General features: G+C 41.7%; 1 pseudogene; it reads left to right on the top strand.

Moving 5' to 3' along the window:
• The first annotated feature begins 2,592 nt into the window (after positions 1-2,592).
• LOC108588343 (ubiquitin-like protein 5 pseudogene) lies at positions 2,593-2,815 on the top strand (annotated as a pseudogene).
• Positions 2,816-3,301: the final 486 nt, after the last annotated feature.

Genomic DNA, 3,301 nt, shown 5'->3' with positions numbered 1-3,301 from the left:
GCAAAAAAGGAGTAGGGGCTATGAATTTGACAGAAGGGTCTTCTATAGAGGGGAAAATAGAAGAAAACCAGCATCTATTGTTTTTGAGGAATGCTTTCCTTATTATAAGTTTCCCAAACCAACAGGAGAACTGTCAAAACTTCATCACATAAACAAACTTCTTCAGTAGATTTTCACCACTGTATTTAACATTCTCTGCAGAGTCATGGCCAGAAATGCCCAGTTATTTCCATTAAAACATGTGCAACATCATATTTCGAATGAGGGCATTTTCTAACTGGGGCAAATAACACTTTGCATACTCCTGTCAGCAGGTAACAAAATATAAATAGCTATCACTCATACAGGTTATGAAAATATGAAGCCAGTTTCCCAAGCAGAGCTCAATTATTCTCAGACATCAGCTGAATAATACAGATTTTCTTCCCAAGCACCTGTCAAGGGAAGAATACAGACATTCTACAAAGGGCATGTCAATGAGCTTGAACTCAGCAGCAGAGCAGTGTGACAATGATTTCATCTTTTTGGCAAGAGCCAACTTTAAGAGTGACAAGGGTTTAACGGCAATTCCAAAATATCAGAGGCACCCTTCTCCCCATAAGTGATGGGGAGCGTTCCATATGGAAGGAGTTTTTGTTTGCCTCACTTTAGGCACTAGGCTAAGTATTACATGAAAAGGTAGAATTGGTGTTACATGAAAATGGTAGAAGAGAATATTTTGGAGAGGTGGGGACACCTGCTTGGAAAAGTTCTGAAATTTATTGACTCATTTGCATACTCAAAAATATTACTGCAAAAAATATTAAGGGATCATTTTCATTAAGCTTTCCCAGGCTCCTGTCTGTAAAAAAGGAAGGTGGGAGAAAGAGAAATATAAAGACAATAATCACACACATCATGTAAAACTGCAAGTCAGGCAAGGACTGCAGAAGAAGTTTCAGGGATGCTACAAAATTTATAAAGAGGGGAAATGATCCAGTCATAGAGGTCAGAAAACAATGGTGAAACAGAGGAGAGGGAACAGTCAGAGTCAGCAGACAAAGAGTTGCTCTGGCCAGGTGGGGTAGCTCATGCCCCAGCACTTTGGGAGGCTGAGGTGGGTTGATCACCTGAGGTCAGGAGTTCGAGACCAGCATGGCCATCATGGTCATGATCTGTACATGATTAGTACAAAAACCCCATCTGTACTAAAAATACAAAATTAGCTGGGTGTGGCAGTGCACATCTGTCGTCCCAGCTACTCAGGAGACTGAGACAGGAGACTCACTTGAACACAGGAGGCTGAGGTTGCAGTGAGCTGAGATCGCACCACTGCACTCCAGCCTGGGTGACAGAGTGACACTGTCTCAAAAAAAAAATCACTCAAGGAGTATTTGCAAAGGTCTTAGGTGGGACTGTGGTAGTGGAGGATCTAGGTAATTCAAGAAGTTGATGAAGAATCCTACCTATAGGAGAGAGCAAGTGTGTTGTTGTGAGTTGAACTGTATCCCTCTAAAAAGATATGTTGAAATCCTAATCCCCAGTACGTCAGAATGTGACCTTATATGGACATAGAGTCATTACACATAGAACTGATGAAGATGAGATCATGCTGGAGCAGGGTGGGCCCTTAATTCAATATGACTAGTGCCTTTATAAGAAAAGGAAGTAGAGACACATGAGGAAATATGGCCATGTGAAGATGTAGAGAGAGGTCTGAATTGTGCTTCCACAAGCAAGGAACACCTGGGGATGCTGGAAGAGGCAAAAAAGGACCCTGCCCCTAGAGGCTTCAGAAAGAGCATGGGCCTCCTAACATCTTGATTTTGGACTTCCAGTCTTTACAATTGTGAGGAAATACATTTGTGCTGTTTTTAGCCACCTGGTTTGTGGCAATTTCTTATAGCAGCCCCAGGAAACTAATATGAGGGTGAAGTAGGTTGATGTTAAACGAGGTTGGAGAGTAGAGCAGGCCAGGCCCCATGAGGCCTTGATGATCTTATTAAAGGTGTTTTTCTTAAAAGCAATAGCCAGCCAAGGAACCTGTTTTTGTTTTTGTTTTGATATGTAGTTTTGCTTTTATTGCCCCAGGATGGAGTGCAACAGCGCAATCTCAGCTCACTGCAACCTCTGCCTCCCAGGTTCAAGCAATTCTCCTGCTTCAGTCTCCCAAGTAGCTGGGACTACAGACATCTGCCATCACATCCAGCTAATGTTTTGTATTTTTAGTAGAGACAGTGTTTCACCAGGTTGGCATGGCTGGTCTTGAACTCCTGACCTCAGGTGATCCACCCACCTCAGCCTCCCAAAGTCCTGGGATTATAGGCCTGAGCCACCATACCAGGCCCAAAGAACATTTCTAAGCAATGAGGCAGTTATGTCTAGGTAGCATGTAAGAGGATCTGATTTACCTTTAGAGAAGGTCACCTGGACTTCTTTAGTGAATTAATTGGAAGGAGGCAAGAATGATAGGCCACCAGTGTTCCAAATCACTGATGTCTCAAAGTAATCACCCAGCTTGTGGCTCCCAGTGTCAACTGCTACCTGGGTTCAGCACTCAGGTGAGGAGCTTTTAGCGTCGGCAGATTCAAGGCTATGTGAGCTTTAGCCAGGATGATAGAAGTTGTTTGCAATGACCATCTGGGGAAGAAGGTTCCTGTTAAATGCAACACAGATGACACCATTAGAGATCTTAAGAAGCTGATTGTAGCTCAAGCTGTCACCCATCGGAAAAAGATTGTCCTAAAGAAGTGGTACACAATTTTTAAGGACCACATTTCTCTGGGGGGACCATGAAATTTATGATGGGATGAACCTGGAGCTTTATTATCAATAGATTAGAATCCTAATATTTCTGCTGCCCCACTGTCCTCTCTTATTCTCACTCCTGACACTGATATAGATGCTTGTTTTCAAAAACTCACCCAAGACTTAGATGTTGCAAATATGTATATTTAAAAATTAAAAAAAAACACAAAGGAACAAACAAAATAGCCATCCACTTAGATCATATTTTTCTTTCCAACTATCATAGATTAGAGAAACCAAACTTTCTATATTCATTAATGCTGGACAGTTGGAACTGACTTTCCCAAACTGTATTCCAAGAAACTCATGTTCTGAGAGCCTGTTTTGGAAAACATTCCATGGTTGAGTAAGTTTTGGAAGTTCTAAGTTCCTTGGGATCTTCCTTCTTTTTGGGGAGTCAAAATGTGCATTAACTTATTAAAATCTCCAGGAAGCCCTGCAATAAAGAAAGAGTATAGCTCCAATTTTCAAACATGTTTGATTATGAATTATCCTTGGGCCAAACCCAAACCAA

Source organism: Callithrix jacchus, chromosome 15 (genome assembly GCF_049354715.1).
Source record: "Callithrix jacchus isolate 240 chromosome 15, calJac240_pri, whole genome shotgun sequence".
Classification (NCBI taxonomy): Eukaryota; Metazoa; Chordata; class Mammalia; order Primates; family Cebidae; genus Callithrix; species Callithrix jacchus.
This window is presented reverse-complemented; position numbering and strand designations above follow the sequence as displayed.